Source organism: Marmota monax, unplaced genomic scaffold (genome assembly GCF_021218885.2).
Source record: "Marmota monax isolate L192 unplaced genomic scaffold, Marmota_monax_Labrador192_F-V1.1 WCK01_AAM20220418_F8-fsc00014, whole genome shotgun sequence".
In the NCBI taxonomy this organism is placed as follows: Eukaryota; Metazoa; Chordata; class Mammalia; order Rodentia; family Sciuridae; genus Marmota; species Marmota monax.
Window position 1 is genome coordinate 21,432,706 of NW_026695222.1, and position 22,184 is coordinate 21,454,889.

Genomic DNA, 22,184 nt, shown 5'->3' on the forward strand with positions numbered 1-22,184 from the left:
CTTAATAAAACCATCATCCAAGAGGACCTTAAAAGCAAATTTTAGACAAGATAGATGGACCTTTCAGATAATACTACATACAGAGAACAAGCATTTTATACAAATAATTAATATAATAAATACAAATAAAGACCAGATATAACTAGGTATTTCTGTTCATTAACACTCATAAAGCTTTCCATTTTTATTCTGAATTGTAAAAATTATTTTGGAGTGATTTATGCTAAGGAATAAAATCCATGTGATAGCTATCCAAGACAGCAAGAAACAAAGTAAACATGTTAATAGAATCTGAACATAGATACTAATCAGCAGAGGCAAGTTCTTACTGGAAATAATAAGAAAATAAAAATCACACATGTAGTTGCTTGAGCACCCCCCCCCCACACACACACACACACACACTCTTCTTTCTACAAGAACAGAAGAGCCAGCCCAAGGGGAAAGCCAATCCACAATCTGAAAATGTCTTCTCAACTAAATGTGTGGAATTCCTAGCACTATTAAGATAAGCTTGCCCCCTAAATTAAAAACTCTGCTATATTAAAATCAAATTTTTATTTTTATTTATTTTTTTAAAATATTATGTGGATTTTTTACCTTTATTTATTTATTTTTATGTGGTACAGCGGATTGAACCCAATTCCTCACATATACTAGGCAAGTGCTCTACCACTGAGCCCCAGCCCCAGTCCCAAAGTCAAATTCTTAAAAAATAAGATTTCCCAGTTTTGTTTTTTTCTAAAGACAATAAATTCTAAATCTGAGGAAAATTTCCTTTATTTGTGTTTTATGGATGAAATCTTGAAACTTGCTTCCACATCCTATATCAAATTGACTCTGCAAAACCAGGAGGATGCTCTATCCTGATGGATTCAACAGTCCTTTCAGCCTCCCATAAACTGCTCATTTCCAGCACCTTCTGCACTTTCCTTAGGGCCTAAGAACTTTTAATAGAAATTGAAAAAGGTTAAGTTCTGGATTATTAAAAGATGAGAAATAGTTTTCTTAATCATTTCTCACCCCTAAATCTTCCTTTCCTAAAAACTAAAAGGACAGTACTGAGGTCATAACACAAGATGCTACATGATCATATGTAAAAAGTTCTTGTAAAGGGCAGACAGCTCTAGGAGAATGGTGAGGTGTGTGGCTGGCAACAGGAACCTCCTGTCAAACAGACAATAAAATGCTCTGGTTCTCTTAAGTTTGTTTGCTTTACACTAAAAGCAGAAACTATAAGCAATACGCAAAATATTTTGAGGGCATGGCCTCTTATTTTTTTGATACTGGGAATTGAACCCAGAGGTGTTCAATTAACTTCTGAACCACATCCCCAGCCCTCTTTTTAAAAAATATTTTATTTAGCAACTCTCATTGAGTTGCTTAGGGCCTCACTAAGTTAGTGAGGCTGGCTTTGAATTCATGATCCTCCTGCCTCAGCCTCAAGCCTCCTGGCCATTACCTCTTTAGGCAATTCCCCTTCCTCATCCTCACCCACTATGCTGGGGATCTAACCCAGGGCATCACCACTGAACCATATCCCCAGCTCTAGGCAAATTCAAGCTAATCCACTAATTTCTGTTAACAACATCCTACATTATGTATAATCCATTTAATTTGCCTTCAATTTGGTATAGACTGATCACCTGTTTTAAATTTACATTATATTAGAAGAAATCATACTGTTAAAACTACTGATTTCAAATACCCAATTACTTGCCTAGAAGTAACACTTGGCAAATTTTCAGATTTAGAGCACTACTTTAGGGGAAGTGGTCTGAGATGTGACAGAATTCATGTCCAGAATGAGGGAGAAAACCACAGAGTCAAGAGCCTAACTCACAGATCAAAAGACAACCATTTTAATATAGAAACTCAATACACATCATCTCCTGCTTATATTACATTATATTTATATTACCTGTTCCAATGCTTCCTTTCATCATCAGACCAACCACTGAGAACCAGTTGAAGTGGCATGATTTAAGATGTTTCTAGATAGAGATGACCAGTTTGCAGGACAGCCACATCCCCAGCCCTTTTTTATATTTTTGAGATACGGACTCATTAAGTTGCTGAGGCTGGTTTTGAGCTTGCAATACTCCTCCCTCGGCAGCCTCAACCTCTGGGATTACAGGCATGTAGAATAAATGAGATTTAAACAACTGGCTCTACTTTAAAATTCACTCTAGACTAGGGGCAGTTGTGTGTGTACCAAGTCTCAGGAGGCTGAGGCAGGAGGATAGGTAGAATCCAGTAGTTTGAGGCCAGAATGGGCAACACAGTAAGACTTAGCTCTTAAATTTATTAATTAGCCCTCAATTCTATTCTAATCTAGTGCAATGCCAGAGTTTCTTAGCAACCTTTGCTTTCTATGAATGTGATTTCTCTATAGATACTATATCCATATCCTCAATCTAGGAGCAACCAACTTCATAGATTCCTAAGATTCTATCCCTAGAGTTAAATATTGCTGAACAAACCATAGTGCTAAGGTGCTTCTACCTGCAGCTTTTAAAAGCCACACATGGAGTATCTTCTATCACGACTTTCCATTATCATTAACTCTTCTATAAGAGTTATTATGGGCTTCCAAATCTCAGGAAAATAGGGATCTGGTGATCTGTCAGCTGCTACATAAAGAAGGGTATATATCATGACAAAGACAATGCTTACAGAGGAAAGCAGTGATACCTCATTTAGACTAAGAACGAGGAGGTATCTGGGAGGCCATAAAAAAGTTTTAAAATTGCTATTCAGCAATTTGGTAAGAAGAATTATGGCAAAAAAAAAAAAGAGTATAAACTGCTATAGAGGAGACCTTAGAATCAGCAATTTGATCCCTAAATAAAAGTAGTCTGGCAATTAGTATTTTTGTTGAATGAATTAGATGTCATTTTTGGACACAGGTTAGACAACTCTTAAATAATTTTAAAACAAAACTGGGTGCAGTGGTGCAAACCTATGATCCCAATGTCTCAGGAGGCCAAAGCAGGAGAATTCTAAGTTCAAGGCCAACTTAGCAGGACTGTCTCAAAAATAAAATAAAATGAGCTGAGGGGTGCAGTTCAGGAATACATATGTCCAATCCCTGGTACCATAATAAATAAATAAATAAATAATAAAGTGTGGCATATCCTAGATTTTTTTGGTATTTTCCCTATTGAGATTTGGGCTTTTTTTTAAGCTTTTGCTTCTGAATCAACTTGTGCCACATTTTAACTTTTATTAAAGTGTAATAAACATTTAAAAGTATAGTTCTTCACAAACTGCACACAACTGTATATATATAGCATCTAGATCTAGAAACAGAAAATCTACTTTCCTTTCTAGTCACCACTATTATTCTAAAACAATCACTAGAATGACACTACTAGTAAAAATTAGTTTTGCCCATTCCTAAACCTTGTAAAAGTAATTAGATAGCATTACTCTTGCATCCAGCTTCTGTGCCAGATATCAATTTATTTCCTCTCAACTCCAACCAGCTCTGTGACAATGGACTGGACACTGGCATTACTCTTTAACAGAGTATGATGCTAAGTGTGGTCAGTAGAGGGAGCTGGAGGGACACTGCAGAAGGAAGGGAGCTTCTCTTTCTGGTTCAAGTGTTGTGCTTTTGTTTGTCCTTGCTCTTGCTCCATGGTCACTATTGGAATATTTGAGTATCTTTGCTGGTGCTCTGCCCCAGTCACAAACCCAAGGCACACAGTTCTTCAGCAACCACAAGCTTCAGTCTGGGTCTTCCAGACAAAGATACTAGGACTCCAGTCTCACATACACAACAGCATCCTGACTGGGCTTCTGCTTTACATTCCAGAATTGTTTTTCTGCAGCCCTCTCTACATGGACACCATGTCCTCCAGGCACTGGGCCTACAGTGGCATATCAACTCCCTCCGCATGTCTGTCTACCAACTTGGTTCATTTGGATCCTAAAAATTGTTTCTTGTGGTCTTCCCAATGTGGACACTTCATGCTCCAGGCCTTGTTCTCCCTCTTGAGGCCTACCCACCAGTCAGTCTACCTTACCCAGCAACTGTGGACTAACTCTGACCTAGGCAACCTAGAGAACTCTGCCACACAGTAGGTAACAACCACATTTTTTCCAATGAAATTTGAACCCCAGCACTGGGAAGGTGCCCTCCTATCCCATTTAGAATATAAATAATTTTATAACCTTATCTAACCTTAATAAATGGTAGAGCTTAGGTAAAAACCAAGACAGTGTGATTCGAAAGTGAAAGATCTTTCATGACTACCAATCTGGATGAGATTAAAGATACTTCACCAGACTCTAAATTCTATTAAAAGTGAGACATGTCATACTTGCTACTATATCTCATTACCTAGGAGTATGTCTGCCCTGTAGAAGGTGCTCTCTATAAATATGTGTTGAATAAATGAAGATCCTATCATTGGAACAATCCTTATATGCAATCTAAATTCTCAAGTTCAGTGATTTTTAGCTAACACTTTGCATGTTACATAACCTCAAGTGGGAAATTATGATATTGTAGAGATCTTTATTAAAACATTTTAAAACCCAGACCAAGCAAAAAGAAGGAGCTAAATTCTAAGTTTTAAATTAGGAATAAAATCAAAATGACACAATTATCTGTGACTCAAGAAAGGGACTGAAGACATATCTGGTAGGAAAGAAGAGACCAATAAGCAAACACAACAAGAACAATACAAAAAGAAACAAAACAAAAACACCAAGACCTAAATCTAAAAAACAAAACAAACAAATAGTCATATAAGTTAAAAGACTTTATCAATGAAAGTTTGGGGAAATTGGGGCTGGGGTTGTGCCTCAGTGGTAGAGCGCTTGCCTAGCACGTGAGAGGCCCTGGGTTCGATCCTCGGCACCACATAAAAATAAACAATAAAACAAAATAAAGATATTGTGTCCAACTACAACTAAAAATATATATATATATATATATATATATATATATATATATATAAAAATAAAAAAGAAAGTTTGGGGAAATCTATTCCCAAAGCATACTAGACAAGCAACGACTGGAAGTGAACATATAGAAAGCCTGGGGAGCTCACTCTACTGTTCACCATTTATGGGGGGCTTTCTGATCACAAGCCAGCTACAGAAGTCAGCTCAGTTGAGGGCTAGGGCAGCATGCAGTTCCATCAACAGCTCCTAGCCTCGGGCCTTATAGACCACAGAGAAAGGGGGCAAGAATGGGTTCCAGATCAATATAAGCACATGGGTAAAAGAAAGGGCCCCTTCACTCAGTGTTCAGAAAATGAAAGTCTGCAATGCCTTCAGGCAAGCAAATGTAATTTTAACTGCTGCTACAATGGGAGGGAGAGAAAGCAGAGAAAAGGAAGGGAAGGAGAGAGGGAGGATAGGGAGAGACAAATCACCTAAAATTTAAATTTTGTGTGCATTTATAATAACAAAAAGTTATCAAAGGAAAAAACTAGACTTTCTCATTTTCAAAGATAATTTGGAAACTTCTAATTGTCCACATGGCTCCTCCCTATACTTTGAGATAATAAAATCCTAGCCGCTTCTCCTCTAGGATATATACACCCAGTTCCTAACCTCCCTAACTCAGATATTATTTAGTTACCTACATATTTCCTACTCTCCCATGAACTTTCTGTGTTCTGTACCCTCCTTAATTTGCAAAGTCTAAGCTGAACTAAGATATTTTATCAGGTATCAATCCTCATAATACAGTATCAGGTAGTATCAACCCTTATAAACATCCACTGGAAACCAAGTCAGATCTCATGGTGAAAAGCTAAATGCACTCTCACTAAGAAATCAGGAGCAAGGGGCTGTGGTTGTGAATCAGTGGTAGAGCTCTTGTGAGGCACTGGGTTGGATCCTTAACACCACATAAAATATAAATAAAGGTACTGTATCCATCTACAACTAATATGACATAACTGCTTATTTTGTAAGAAACTAAAGAAACTACCATGAGAAGAAAAAATAAATTTTAAAAGATGGTCAATAAAAAATATATTTATGCAAACAACAGTAATTTGTGAAAAGAAATCTTAAGCTTTCTTCATGTATATACCTGCTATAGTTTTTACATCATGAAGAACCAGTAAAATCAACTCCATTCCTCTGGCTGTGACTGGCCCCTCAAGGGACTGGCCCCAAGGCACAGGTCCACTTATACAGGCCAGACTTGAGAGGCCAACCTGTAGTAGTTTGGCACTACACTGGGATTGATTCCATCAGGCAAAAAAATCCATACAAATGCAATTCATGTTTAGCTTGTTTTCATTTACGCATCTAGAATCGTGCTAATATATGCCCAGCATAATATCCATCTTGAATTTCTATTACATCAAATAATAGAAATAATTTCTCAAGTCTCTCTCATTTTATGACTTATCTGATATCTGAGGAGCTAGTTACCTCACTCAGCAAGCAACATGAGAAGACATGCAGGGCAGTTACCAATAAAACAAAAGAACAATTTCTTCACTGATTTATTAAAAAAAAAAAAGGCTTTTAAAAAATTTTATTAACACATTTTATTTAACCTAATGTACCCAAAACATTGTCATTTCAGCCCACAAGCTGCACAAAAAGCTATTAATGAGGTATTTTGTATGCTTTTTCTGTATGAAGTCTAAAATATGATTCCTATTTTATCTTCTAGCATAATTCAACCCAGATTAGCCCCATTTCCAATGCTTAATAGCCACATGTGACTGATGGCTACTACTATATTGGGATAGTACAGTTCTAAGTGATAGCATAATTGTTAAGCTAATGGTACATGCGAGACAAGTAATACTTTGATTTGTGTTAGAATTATGAAAAATAAGACACCTGAGATTGAGAGGCCATGGTCAAGAACACAAACTCAGTCCCAGGCTTATGACGTACCAACTAGGAGACTTCAGAAAAGCTATTTCACCTCTCTTGGTACTGGTTTCCATAGTAAAAACATAAAAATAATATTAGTGACTTTTTTTCTGAGCCTCAGCTTCCCCTTGAGTTGAAAATCTTCTGCCTTCTAGAACATTGTTCTGAAAGGACAAGTAAGAACATGTATATTGTAGTTACCATTTGGGGGAATCTTCATTTTGGTGTCATAATACATATAATACATTAACTTGTTCCATCTTCACAACAACTATTTGAGGTGTTTTTATCCCACTTTTACATTTGAGGAAGGCAAACCTCAGCTGGCTACAGGTTACAGTGCTGAAATTTGCACGCAAGAGTGTCTGACTCCAAAGTGCCTGAATAGTGCTATGCTAAAAAATAGGCTTAAAACAACAACAACAAAACTTTAAAGTTCCTTTCCTAAAGATTTTGCTCTAAATCTAGTTCTAGGATCCCAGTACCTAAAACTATATACCAAGGAAAAAAATAATCTGGAAAATTAATCATTCTGCAAAAACAGTAATATGCTCCTTGTTTTATTGAGTTCTTTTGCTAAATAAATAAGTTTTTTTAATATACAAGGAAAATAAATTCATTTTTCCCACAAGCAAAACTTACTAAAAAGGAAAGCTCCACAGAAATCAGGAAGATGATTCAGGAAATCTGCTTCTATCAGAAGGCACAAACATCTTTATTAAGACATGTCACATACCCTGCAATAATAATTACCAAAACTATATACAGCAACAATATTTGAATCTATAAACAAACTAGTAACATAAAGAAATATGTCGTCTTTAGGCCAATCCTTACACTACACTACAAGAATCAACCAAGTGAAGCTTTTCTTGTTAAATTCACCACTGGTACACACAGTGGCACTTCCAACAAACTCAAAAACACTAGATATTTTCATCTCCTTCAGTATCAGACTTTAGAAGGCTTCCTCACCTTTTTCTGTAAGTCTTGCCCTTATTAGTAACATCCATCTGCTCAAACCATCAGATTGAATACAACATGTAGATTCTTGAAAATCTATCCATTTTTTCTAACCCACCTTTTATCAGACAAAATAAGCACAATTCAAACAAACAAACAAAAACAGACAGGAGTAACTTCTTTGTGAAAGAACACTCCCACTCAAATTTCACTATCCCACCTGCATTAACATCCCACAGAAACAAATTCATTTACTAATGTTAAAACAGAACAAGGAATGGCAAAAGAGGGGAAAGAGGATCATTTAACAGTTTGTGAGACAGCAGAGATAAAGCTAGGAGCCAAGACAGTCTCTATAGAATCTTCTGAATCTTGGATCTAGAACCAGAGACTTGTGACTGATATTTATTATAATTTGTAGAATTTGAAAAATTGTTTTTATGGTACTAAAATACTAGCTATAGGCTTTTCTTTTTTTTGCTATTCATTTTTTTTAATTTATGTATGATAGCAGAATGCATACAATTCTTATTATAAATATAGAGCACAATTTTCCATATCTCTGATTGTATACTAGCTATAGGCTTTCTGCTTGAAAATCATGTACCTAAGATCTATGTAGGTGGTTGCTTGGAGAGAAACAGCTTTAACTTTAAGGCAAATGGGGCCAAAGTTCAGAGGATACCCTAAGTGAAAATGACTGTAACCCAAGCTGTCTGTCAGGTTCCTCTGGACCCTTCTTCCTGCACTGAATCACTAGGTTCTCCCCACCCATAAGGGTGCATGATTCTTGGTTTTTTTTCCTGCTCTAAGGTCAAGTTAGGTGATTCAAAGAAGGTTTGAGAGGGGTGTGTGTGTCTGTCTAGGTATGCATACAACCAAACAATACATGTTCATATACATTATTTATGTATGTGTTAATATAAATAAGCTTATCCTCCAAAGCCAACAGGACAGTATAGATACTACATCTACTCTCTCCCTCTGTTACAGCACATTTCTACAAAACTGTCTGGGTTCAAATCCTAGCCCTGGCTATTAATTAGCTCTATGACCAAGACAAATCAATTAATCTCCCTACCTCAGTTTCCTCATCTAAATTAAAGATGACAAACACGTGAGGATTAAATAAACTAGCACACACAAATTTCAAAGTTCAATATACATAGGAGATACTATATAAGGTTAAATATTACCACTAATAGTCACTAGAAAACCACCCAAGGCCACAGGGAAAGCATATAACAAGAGTAATGAGAATAAAATGACCTATATAGATTCAAGTCAAATCTTTACCATGATCCATAAACCTCAACTGAAGGAACTTTAGAACTTTATTTTTCCTTTCTTAGGTAAAAACATTTCACCAATGCACAATAACCCAGAAACATGACTCTAATTCCAAATCTGTTCCCATGAAACCTTTTAAAGACAACTCATTTGAAAACAAGTAGAGAGGCATTTAATTTAGCTAAACACAACTTTCAAACATTTTCCCCCCACAATGACACCTTTTTTAGTAAGCATAATCAGAGAAAAAAGTACTTTGCATAATCAAATTTTCCAGACACCTTAGACTTTCCTCATAGTTAAGAAAGGTTTTTAATCACTAATTTTTATTTCATTTTTAAACAGGTTTCTCAGTCTCATAGAATGTAGTAATAGTGAAATAAATTATTTGGACAACAATTACCATGAATGTTCAATTCAAACCATCAGGTGAAAGACAAACCTGGAACTCTGCAGATTGTCAAAATGTCACCCATGAATTGTGCTGAACAATGGGGAAAGCATACCCTAACAGTAAAGGGCTAGGCCAACAAAACACACCAATTGGTCATAGTACACAAAGTGGAACAATCAAGTATTATGTATATTCTCATGCGAACAGGGTATGCAATGTACAACCTATGAATTTTAAAAATAGCAAATGACTATAAAAATAGTCATGCTTCAAAATTTAACTACCTGTTTACAGGTAAGATGGGGAAAGAATAATGTGTTATATGATGCAAGAATACGATAAGCACAATCCAGAATGTGGGGAAGAACAGTGATCTAGTTTCATCAACAAGTAATAAATGGCATGATGTCCACAAAAAGGAAGGGGAGTGAATTATTACAGATTAAAAGAGACTGAAGAATTATATCAAGCAAATGCAATATGTGGACCTTACTTGGACCTGATTTAGACAGGCACACGAATATTGTATTATTCTCTGCACTTTTGTGTTGAAATTTTCTAAAATACAAAATAAATCCTTAAAGGTTAAGGGAAAAAAGGATAGGAATTTATAACCAACCCTAAATTTGGCCACCATCCAAGAGGCAAGAAAAGCTGCAGAAAGCCCACATACGTAAAACAACATGGAAACAGAGGCTTGGGCAGCCTTCCTTTGTCAGCAAAAATCCTCCCTATCACATTCCTATGGAGGACTGCTTTCCATTAAGCCATATTCTATTACCAAGGTGTAAGCAAGATGTTTTGATAAGAACTGAACTCTTCTAGCCTCTACCCAGAGAAATGGTATTCAAGGAATTCAAATACTAAAACATGTATTTTTAAAATGGAGTGTATGTATTTCTGAGTCTTCAGCAGTTTGTCTTTGTACTTTTCAAATTTATCCAATTTTCATATAAATAAATATTATATAAGTTGAAGAAATAATCTTTAGTACATTTTTTTAAATCACTGTGGTTTTATTTTATTTATTTTTTTGGTACCAGGGATTGAACCCAGGGGCACTTAACCACTGAGCTACATACCCAGCCCTTTTGATATTTTATTTAGAGACAGTGTCTCACTGAGATTCTTAGGGCCTTGCTAAATTGCTGAGGCTGTCTCTGAACTCAAAAATCACCCTGCTTCAGCCCCCCCCAAACCGCTGGGCTTACAGGCATGTGCCACTGAGCCCAGCAAAAATCACTGTGGTTTTAAAAAGTATGTTTAAATCAATCTCTTTTCCATTTTCATTGCTCCCAATTTAGTTGAAGCTAATATTATCTCCTTCTACGTATCAGTGGAGTTAAAAACACTAACTTATTATATCACAGATTTCCAGGTCAAAAAGATTACCTATATTTAAAAAAAAAAATCTTCACATAATAGCAGTTTATTGCATTTGCATTAGAAGGTACTGTTCAATGTCATAACCACTAATCAAATAAAGGGGATCAATAATATAGGTACCAAAGAATATCTCCTTTTTGATCTGTAACTGTTTTGTATCCCTTCTTGTTAGGTATGGAAATAATGCGTCAAAAATATAGTGCCCTGTCAGCCTTAACAATATTTTCCCAGCAGCTGTCTGCCAAATAAGCTGAATAATTTTCACCATGCTATCCTCACCTTTCTGTGACTGCTTACTCTAATGTATTTATTTTGAACATGATTTGGTCAATACTAGAAGTGAAAAGGAAGAGACACTATGAAAACAAACAACAATAAATGATGCCTGAGGCAAGGCTGAATATAGTTTTAACATATAATTGAAAATAAACTGTAAGATAAAGTACATTTGGTTGCAGGGAGAGCCGATTTGGGAAATCTATTTCTCTCTTGATCTTATTCTCCTGGGAACAGGGTAGACTTTTCCTAGGGCAAAAGAGAAAAAAACATTACTGCTAGCAAGGTAGAAATTAATTAGTTCAGTTCCCTCTCTGCTGTTAATGTCCCAAGCAAAAGTGTTACTTTCTTAATTAATACAAGAATAGTTATATTTATCTGCACTGAGATAGATGGTGATCAGATATTGAAAGTACTCCTACTCAAAGAACTTAGGTTCTAAGAACTTAATACTGAATGTTACTTTTTTAACATTCTGTTAATGATAATTAAGAAGCTAAAATGCAGAAAACACCATTGCATTTTTTCCCTTAATCATCATTATAATTCCACAAGATAGATACTATTACTGCTCCCATTGCACACATGACTAAACTGAAGGACGAGGTTAATGAACTTGCTTAAAGAAAGCAGAGGTATTAAGTAGCTGAGCCAGGATTCAAATCCACAGTCTGGTTGCAGAGTCCACCCCATAACATATGCTTTCCATAATGGAATAATACCACCATCATCACCATTCAGAACTTTTTTTTTTTTTAAAGAAAACAGAAGAAGTAAAGCTATGAGTAACACTCTAAAAAGCCATTAGTATCATTAAATCTGGTGAAGAAATATTTGATGAGCAGCTACTATGTGTTCAGCATTATGTTAAAGGACAATTCAGAGATGATAGCTATCGTCTCTCAAAACTTTACTGTCAAAGTAGGAGAAGCTGGGATTGTGGCTCAGTGGTAGAGTGAGTGCCTAGCATGCATGAGGCACTGGGTTTGATTCTCAGCATCACATATAAATAAATAAATAAATAAATAAATACCCATTGGCAACTAAATAAATATTTTTTTAAAAAGTAGCAGAGAAGACATGTCTTCTGTTAAGCTACTTCCTCATAAATTCATCCACAGACAGCCCTCACTTCTAACCCCAGTGCCTTTTACAGAGTGGGGGACTACTGGAGATAGGATCCAGTGCCTCATGAATGCCCGGCAAGCACTCCACTGCTAAGCTACATTCCCAGGCCCCCTCCCAGGGATACATCCAGGTTGATTATGTGTATGCGGGGTGGGGGTGGGGGGTGTCAATTTCTCACCTAGCGGTAGGGGGAGGGGTGTTGTCAATCTCTAAGGAAGAAGAATCATTAAATAAAATCTCAATTCAATTCTAATAATAATATTTATTATACCTAAAGATAATTTTAAGATCTAGATATCCAAATATGAATAAGATACTGTATCTACTTTTAAGCAATCACAGTGCAGTGGTGGCCCATGCCTATAATCCCAGGAACTCAGGAGGCTGGGGCAGGAGGATCATTAGTTCAGTTTTGAGGCCAGACTGGGCAACTTAGTGGTGCAGTACCCTGGATTCAATCTCCAGTACTGCCAATGAAGAAAAGAAAGAAACCACAGTATAGTGAGAAATATAGATTTGCTCAAACTCCTTTTGATATCAGATATGATAAAACTAAGGAAGAGTTTCAGATATTCTGGGGGTAACTAGAAGGGGAAGTTCTTCATAAGGTGACTCCTGAGGATGTTAGAAAAAAGCAAAATATAGAAATGTGAAATTTTATAACTGAATAGTAAATTTATGTTCCAAGTCCTTAATATTAACTAATCCTGAGGGAGGTACTGAGGAAGGAACTTAACCAAAATATAATGTTATCATTTTATGTATGTGCGTATATGTAACAATGAATCCCACTGTTAGATACAACCATAATGCCCTATAAAAAGAAAAACAAGTCCTGAGTATTCTATATGCATAAATCTGACCCACTCCCCCCAGGGAAATAACAAAAAAACAAACAAACAAAAACAAAAAACAAAAAAACTTCATCACTAAACCTAAATCCCAGCTACTTTTGGATGCCGAGGCAAGAGGATTGTAAATCTATAACCAGCCTGCCTGGACAACCTAGCAAGATCCTGTCTCAAAATAAAATTTTTAAAAGGGGCTAGGCATGTATTTCAGTAGAGAATGCTCACCTAGTATGTGTGAGGCCCTGGTTCCAATCCCCAGTACTTAAAACCAAACCAAAACAAAAAAGAAAAAAAGCCTCACCACTAATGTAAAAGCAGTAGTCTCAACATCAATATTTAATGTCCATCTCAGTCCCAAATGTCCAGCAGTTGATCAAATATTATAAGATATATTAAAAAGCAAAAGGAGAAAAAGAACCTAGATTAAAATGACCCAGATGTTGTAAATATCAGACAGGGAATTTTAAATAACAATGATTAATATGTTAACAAATTTAGTAGACAATATGCAAGAACAAATGGAAAACTTCAACAGAAAGAATATGTAAATAGGATCAAATGAAAATGATATATTTTTTTCTTAGTCGTCAGAGAAGAAAATTTCTTTGATAGACTCATAAGAACATAACACAGCCAAGGAAAAACAAAATCAGTGTACTTGAAGATAGGTCATCAGAAACCCCAAAATGAAATACAAACAGAAAAAAAGGAGCGGGGGTTGGGAGGCACACAGAACATTGAAGAGCTATGAAATGATCAAATGATATCATGTACATGTAATCGTAATCCCTGGAGGGAGAAGGAAGAGGGAGGACACCAAATCAGAAACAATATTGGGGGAGTGGGGGGAGGCTGAGAATTTTTCAAAAATCATCAAACCACAGATCAAAGAATCTCAGAGAACCCTACAGAATGCATAAATAAACTAACAGCATACAAGTACATATAATATAGAACACACATGCCTTATCCCTATTACTTGGGAGATCAAGGCAGGAAGACCACAAAGTCAAAGCCACCCTCAGCAATTTAAGTGAGATCCTTTCACAAAATAAAAAGGACTGGAAATATAGCTCAGTGGTACAAAGCTTGCCTATCATGCATGAGCCCCTGGGTTAGATCCCAGTACCCCTACATACTCACACACGCACACCCCTAGATGCTTCATTGTTTTTTTTTTTTAATTTTATTTATTTATTGGTATGTGGTGCTGAGAATTGAACCCAGTGCCTCACATGCTAGGCAAGCATTCTACCACTGAGCCACAACCCCAGCCCAAGATGCTTCATTGTTAACTGCTAAAAGTCAAAATGAAAAAGGAAATCTTAAAAGCTGTCACAGGGGAAAACACTATCTATCCTGTGGAATAAAATAAAACTACTCACCAGAGTTTTTCTAATCCAAGCGAAAATGGAGTGACATTTATAAAGTATATGAATAAAAAAATAAAATAAAAAACAAGAAACACCTTATAATCCAGAATTCTACAGTCGGCAGAAATATCTTTTAAAAAATGAAGGCAAAATGACTTATCAGGCCAAAAATGCTGAGGAAATTAAGTATCAGCACATCTGCACTCCAAGACATGATAAATGATAAAGAAAGTTCTTCAAGTAGAAGGCATATGACATCAGACAAAAATCAGGATCTATATGAAGTGAACAGCTCCAGAAATGGCAAAAATGGGAGTAATGTAAAAGATGTTTTTCTAAAAGATAACTGCCTAAAGTAAAAATAGTAATAGTGTATTGTAGAGTTTATAAATGATAAAATGTTCAACAACAACATCATACAGGGGTAGAAAGAAAAAAAATCAGAAGCTTATTATGTTGTTAGGATCTTACACTTCATATGGAACTATAATAATATGTGAAGTTACGTTGTAGTGTATGTTGTAAACCCAAGGAAAATCACTGATTTTTTTTTAAGGAGGTACAGCTAATATACCAATAATAGAGATAAAATGGAAAAATTTTTTAATTCTACCTAAAAGCAAGAATAAAGAGGAAAGGGCTGGGATTGTGGCTCAGCGGTAGAGCACTCCCCTAGCATGGGCGGGACCTGGGTTCGATTCTCAGCACCACATAAAAATAAGGGCATTGTGTTGTGTCCATCTACACCTAAAAAATAAAAATATTTTTTTTAAAAAAAGAATAAAGAGGAAAGAGGGAACAGGTAAGATTAAATGTGGCAGAGATCATCACACACTCAGTTACATGCTTTGTATAAGAACTCCACTTTGAACACTTTAACAGATTACATGTAAGATAATGGAAAAAGATACACCATGCCAATACTAATCAAAAGAAAGCTAAAGAAGCTACCTTAATATCAGACAAAGTAGACCTGACAAGAAGAAATTTAAAAGCAATAGAGGGGCTAGGGCTATAGCTCAGTGGCAGAGCAGTTGCCTAGCACATGTGAGGCATTGTGTTTGATCCTTAGCACTGCATAAAACTAAAGATAGCAAACTTAAAAAAAAAAGAAAGAAAGAAAGAAAAGAAATATTAAAAGCAATACAAAGCCATTATACAGTGATAAAGGGGTCAGTTAATCAAGAAGATACAACAGGGGCTGGGGCTGTAGTTCAGTGAAAAGAGCACTTGCCTAACCACGTGTGAGGCCCTGGATTCAGTCCTTAGCACCACATAAAAATAAACAAATAAAATAAAGGCATGCTGTCCATCTACAACTACAAAAAATTAAAAAAAAAAAAAAAAGATACAACAACCCTTAATATGTATGCAACTGACAACAGAGCTTCAATGCAAATGAAGTAAAAACTGATCAAACTGAAAGAAACGTACATATTCTAAATGTTTTGGACTCAACACTCCTCTTTTAAGGTAATCCATAAAACAAGCAGGAGGTATCTGTAAAAATATAAAACATATAAAAAACACTATTAACCTACTTGAACTAATTAACATTTATAGAAAATTCTACTCAATGAGAGCACTCTATAAAACCATCTTTTCAAGTATACATGGAACAATGACCAATGTAGCCTACACTATTGGCCATAAAATAGAGTTCGATAAATGTAAAAGGACTGAAACTCTACTAAAGAATATTCTCTTACTAAAAAGGAATTAAATTTGAAATCAAAATCAGAAAGATACATGGAAAGTCCATAAATATGTGGAAAAACTTCTAAACAACACATGGATTAAAATGGAAAGTACTAAGGGAAATTAGAAAATATTTTTAATGTATGATAATCATGACATATAAACATTTATGGAAAGCAATTTAAGCAGTAGTTAGAGAAGTTAATAGCATTAAAGGCTTATATTAGAAAAATCACAAATCAATTAAGCTTCCATAGAAAAAACTACACACAGAGGCCAAATTAAACCCAAAACAAGGAGACAAAATCATGAATAATAAATCAACAAAATTGAGACCAAAAAATGGTTTAAAAAATTAATAAAAGTATGTTATTTTAGAGAAAAATAAAATCAATAAAATGGATAAGTGTTTAGGCAAAATGATAGAAGGGGGAAAAATGAGAAAAGACATAAATTACCAAACCAAGATTAAGAGAGTATAACAACAGAGTATTAACAACTTTATGTCTATAAATTTGAACAACTTATATTAATTAGATAAATTTTTGACACAAGCTACAAAGCTTACTCAAGAAATAGAGGGCCTGAACAGTCTTGCATCTAGTTAAAAATGGTTAATTTGGGGCTGGGGTTATAGCTCAGTGGTAGAACGCTTACCTAGCACATGTGAGGCACTTGGTTCAAACCTCAGCACTATATAAAAATAAAATAAATGAAAGTATTATGTCAATCTACAACTTAAAAAAAAAGGTGAATTCATAGTTAAAAGCCCTCATACAAAGAAAAGCCAGGCCCAGATGGCTTAACTGGAGAATTTCATCAAGTATTTAAGGAAGAAATAATTTTACAATTTTACAAAAACCCTTCTTGAAGACAGAAAGGAAAAAACACTTCCTACTTCATGTTTTGAGCCCAGCCCCACTCTGACACCAAACCTAGTAAAGGCAATACCAGAAACCACAGATCAAAGAAAAATTGAAAAAAAAAAAAAAAAAGACACTAAACTCTAACTTAACAAAACACTAGCAAACTGAATATAGTGATTTATAAAAACAAATAACACATCAGATCAAGTGATGTATATCCTGGGAATACTCAGTCTTCAAACATCTATCAATGTAATTCACCATATCACCAGACTATAGAGAAAAAAAACACCATTCTATCATTTGAATAGATACATAAAAACGACTAACAAAATTCAATATTCATCTGTGATAAAAACTCTCAGCAAACTAAGAACAAAAGAGAACTTCCTCAACCTGAAAAAAGGCATTGACAAGAACACCTACAGTTAATTGGTTGGAATTATTCTCCCCCAAATTCAGGGACAAAGGAAGGATGTTTAACCTTGACATTATACTGAGGGGTCTTAACCAATGCAATAAGCCATGAAAAAGAAATTGAAGGCATAAAGATTAAACAAAAAGCACTTTATAAAAAGGCTGTTTACACTTGACATCAACTATCAACATAGAAATTACAAAGAATCTACCAAAAAGAACTTTTAGAATTAGTCAATTAGTATAATAAGATCTCAGGACATAAAATCAATATATAAAAAATAAACTTATTTCTGTATACTAACAAGATGGAAACAGCCTCTCGTATTATACAAAAATGCAATGCAATAGCCCAAGTACCTAAATCTTCAGAATAAGCTGACTTATTTTCTTCTTGACTCCTTCGTAGGTTTTGGTTTGGGGAACAACTAGAGACCTTAAAGATGAGTTAGCTTTCCTTCCTCTAGAAGATCTCTTCTCCTCATATTTTCCCTTGAAGAAGGTTCATTCTTGGAATTTATACCATAAGGTTAGTATTTTAGAACTAGAGAACAGAAAAACAGAATGTAGCTAGAAAAGTAAAAGCTTGCAAAAACAAAGTTTAAAGAGTCTCCTCTGGTGAGGAAAGAAATGTTCAGCCTGGAAACTGACAAACTTTAATACTCTACTCCATGGAACATATAACGATGACATTTAACTCTGTGTCCAATTGTCAGTCACTAAGTTTCCACATATTCATGGTCTCTCTTAACAAGGCAGTCCTCGGCACTAAATAAAACTCCCTTCTCTCAACACACCCATAGCTACATCTAATTGAATAAGATGGGCATGTTTGAGCAGTCAATGCCTAAATAGTCAACATTTCTGGAGTTGAAAAACAAAAACAACTGCTGCTTCTTAACTTTGAATGATCCATGTGGGGCCTTAGGCATGGAAAAGCTAAGAGGGAGCATGCATAAGTAAGCAGAAAACAGAAAATAAAAGAGAGCAAAAGGCAGATAAGGAAACCAGTGGGTGGGACTGAGACACAGGGAGTCTTGTAAATGGCAAAATGCTAAAGAAACCATCAGAGAAAACCTGCTTACTGAAGCCCTGGATCCAACACGATGTTTGTATTAATCATCTACTGCCACAATAATGCTGAAAAAAATACCACAAAATCATACAAAAAGAATTTTACTTCCACTCAGTCATCTAAGTTGGGTTGGTACTACATTAAGCTACAAGTCTCCTGGAACAGCTCTGTTCTGAGACCTCCAAGCTGAGACCTAGGCTGAAGGGCCTACAGCTACTTTCTTCTCATGGTATTGGCAAAGGAACTAGAGAATAAGCCTGTTAGCACAAGCACACCTCGATCCTCTGTCCTCATCTTGTTTACTAACATCCCACTGGGCCAGAGCAAGTCAAAATCAAGAAGCAGGAACATAATTCTATCCACCATAAAGTTATGGCCGGGTATGGATGCAGAAAACTATTTCAGGAGGGTGAAGAATAGAGACCAATGCTTCAACCTACTACACTACTTTCTAAGTGCAACTAAAACAATCTGAAACACAGGGATTAAAGCATGCTACACTAATTCTCACCCGCTAATGTAATGTTTTATATGGACTCCCATTTCTCCTTTCTCCCCTGGAAGGATACTGTCTGAATTATTTAGTTGAAATACACCTAAGTGAAAGGGGAAGAGGGAAGGATTCTTGAGGCCAGGAGACATGTCTAGAAAATATGGCAGCAATCATTCAAGAACTTCCACAGATAGAAGGTGTCAATAAGACATGCAGACCACTATACAAGACACACAGAATTTCAAATCAGCCCTTATGGATCCAAGGGTCATGGTTTCCCTACATCCAAAAGCTTATGAGCATTCTCAGTACCTTTATGGTAAAACAAACAAACAAACAAAACCACACTTGTTTGAGTGAAATTCTTTACCTAGTTAAAAAGACAAAGTTGTGAACCATGATGGTGGGAAGAATACAATCAAATCTAAGTGCTGAGTAGAGCAAAATGGATGAAAAAACAATAGAACAATTTTAGAAGTTTAGGTAATCTGCTGGACAGACAGGGAATGTTTATTGTCTTAAACAGACTGTTGAGAAAAAGACTTTTGTTTCTTTAGAAAGTAAGTAAGACTATGACTTGTTTCAAACAATGAATTTACTCCTTTCTAAAGAATTAACAATGATTCAGTAGTATCTGTTAAAGACCCTCATTCCTCAATGAATTGTCAACCAAGTTAAAGACAGGACAGTATGTATATCAAATAAACAGAAATCACAGCTACCCTTGGCTGCTGTTTAAAGATGGAAAATGCTTTCTTCTATCCCAGATTATCCTAGCAAAAATTCATTTGTGGTCAACCAGGCAACAACTAAGGAAAGGAACACAAAAGCAATGGAACAGCACTGGCAGTGACAGAGATGCACCATGAAAACACCTTGGCATGCTGTGGCTTCCCAGGATTCCCTGTTTTACATTAGGCTGGGCCCAATGTGCGGGTGTGAACTAACACATCTTATTAAACTCTACATGAGTTCTCTCAGCCTAGAAGTTTTAAGCTTTTAATTCTGGAAAAGAATCTTAAAAACAGCAATTCTAGGACAAACACCATTACACAGAAGAAACAAAGATTTCTAGTTCTCAGATACCTAAAACAAGCATTAACTGCTACTAGAGAATTCCAGGCAGATAAAAACAATAGCAATCTCTCCAAAATTCATCTTAACAAATTTCCCTTTATTTCCAATTAAAATAGTTTAAGAAGTAACTATATAAAAAACATTTCTGTAAGATGAAAGGAAAAAAAAAAGGACCTTCCACCCTCTTTGTGACAGCAACAGAAAAATAAAAATACTATACAAACCTTCCACAGAAAACAATTTCTTGCTCCCAATGAGACAGAAGGTTGAGTTGGTTTGACTGTAAAACCACTCTCTGGTATTCAAATATTTTGATAAGGAGAATGTCAAGGCTGTTTAACACTGCCTAAAGAAAAGGGTTTCAATGGCAAAGGAGAGGAATGTGGTTTGTTTGGCACTAAATTGATTATTAAGAGTTATGAGAAGGCTGGGGCTGTAGCTCAGTGGTAGAGCACTTGCCTAGCATGTGTGAGGCACTGGGTTTGATCCTTAGCACTACATAAAAATAAATACAGGCACTCTGTCCATCTATAACTACAAAAAAAATTTTTTTAAAGAGTTACGAGATATAGTTTTCAAGATGATGGAATAGAGGAAGTTGCTTTTCTTGCTGCTCCTTGGTGTGAAACCAAGAAAGCAGACAAGCAGCTTCTCCGCAAGGTGGGTGAACAACAACAACCACAAAAAGTGGGGTGGAGGAGGGTGCTTTACTGGAATTTAAAGCTGGACATTTAAAGCAGATGGGGGACTCAGGAGTTGGATATAATAAGGAAAAAACCCCCAGTGGCACAGCCACTGTTGTGGTGGGTCCCAAAAGCACCAGTCAGAGTGGTCCATGTGCGAGCAAAGTGGAGAGATAAGAGAATTAAAGGAACCCACATTTGTAGGAGGCCCAAGGTGTGTCTGGGTATGGAGCACTGAGAGATCAGGACAATGCCAGACAAATCTAAAAGGCTTGCTGTACAATGTCTTTGTAAGGGAAAGAAGCCGTCATCTCTTCAGGTGGTATGCGGAGGACAAAAGAAGAAAACATCTTGCAGCCTTGGTGCCTGGCAGCTGAGGGAGTGGATTCCTGGCAAACCTGAGTTTGGCCTGAAATACAGGCCCAGTAAACACACACTGCACGCATAAAATGTGCTTAAGTGACCAGGAGAAAATCAAAGAGAGCTTTACACAGGGGACAACTGGTCATGGAAATCAACCTAGCTCTCCAATCCAGCTGCTTGCAGGACCAGCTGGGAGAGACACATCTGGCTGGGAATTCAGAATGGCAGGGACAAGAGAGACTGGAGACTGAACCTGAGACCAGGAAATGTGAGGTCCGCAGGTGACATAGGGAACTAAGAATTGGCTCCCCCACCATACAAGTGGAACACACACGAAATCCCTGAGATACAGCCTTCTAGTGTGGAACAGCATACTGGATGATGGAGGTGCACTGATTTAAAATCTCCAGACCAACTGGCATTCAGTAAAGAGCCTGGAGTCCACCTAAACCTAAACCCTGCCTCCAGGAATTCCACCTATGGGATTACCTCTCTTGATCCAGCAATCAGGAGCACAGAGCATTACAATCCAGATGACCCCACCTAAAACTACTGAGAAACTGAGAATCTTTTGAACTCCAACGGAAAGAATTCTTTAACTTTTAATCAAGCTTTTTCTTTTTTTAATCCTTTTTTTCTGTTTAACTGTAACCTCGATGGTACGTGGACATTTATACATATTCATATTTTTTTCGCATTTCTAGCACTTTTGAAGCCAGTTATTTTTCATGGATTAGTTTTTTGAGGACTAGGATGTTTAATTAGTATGTTTTAGTTTTGTTTTGGATACTTTTTTAAAAAAATTTTTTACTATATTTACTTTTTCTCTTACCTGTTTCCCTTGATTCTTTCTCTTTTTTCTTCCACTATTAGTCAATCTCTATTGTTCTTTCACTCATCCTTTAATTTTTTACTTCTATCTTCTCTCCTCCTCTCTCATAATCATCACATCCTATATTACTTCTGTTCTTTCATAATTATCACATTCTA

The 22,184-nt window shown here is 36.0% G+C and overlaps 1 protein-coding gene across 6 annotated transcripts in view; it reads right to left on the reverse strand.

Annotated features, from left to right (window-relative positions):
- Chd6 (chromodomain helicase DNA binding protein 6) overlaps positions 1 to 22,184 on the reverse strand; it is a 237,637-nt gene that overhangs the window by 165,399 nt on the left and 50,054 nt on the right. The window contains exon 2 of one of the 6 annotated variants that reach the window (XM_046433241.2): positions 11,341 to 11,419. The exons of the other annotated variants lie outside the window; for them this stretch is intronic. The gene's annotated coding sequence lies outside the window, so the exon portion shown is untranslated. The remainder of the gene's footprint in view (positions 1 to 11,340; positions 11,420 to 22,184) is intronic. 6 annotated transcript variants of the gene reach the window in all.